The following is a 426-nucleotide window of genomic DNA, read 5'->3' as shown; positions in this document are numbered from 1 at the left end:
CCACACACAAAAAAGCAAGACCAAAAACCGTCCAAAACACCTACTTTGCAGCCAAAACCTGACATGATTGCATAGGTCCCTTTGATGCCACACAGAGCTGGCACAGCTCAGGAGACAGAAATGCTTCTTGACCATGATTCCTTGTGGAAACAAGCATGGAGGAAATGCATGCAAATACATGCTAAAATCCAGCTAACTGCACAATCAGGCTATGTATATCTTGTGTGTTTCTCGTGTCCAGCAGCTGCAGTAGTAGTTGTTAGTAGGGCTTGAATCGCAGGTGGCCTCACCTACAAAATGCATGGGAAGATTTCCCAAAAAATGTGTGGCTGAAAATTGTGGAAGTCTTAGCATCATGTGCACAAGGAGATTTTTTTTCTCTTCATGCCTTGTACTGCCATGGGTAGGACTTGTTTGGCAAGAAGG

The sequence above is a fragment of the Pogona vitticeps genome, chromosome 2 (genome assembly GCF_051106095.1).
Source record: "Pogona vitticeps strain Pit_001003342236 chromosome 2, PviZW2.1, whole genome shotgun sequence".
Classification (NCBI taxonomy): domain Eukaryota; kingdom Metazoa; phylum Chordata; class Lepidosauria; order Squamata; family Agamidae; genus Pogona; species Pogona vitticeps.
This window is presented reverse-complemented; position numbering follows the sequence as displayed.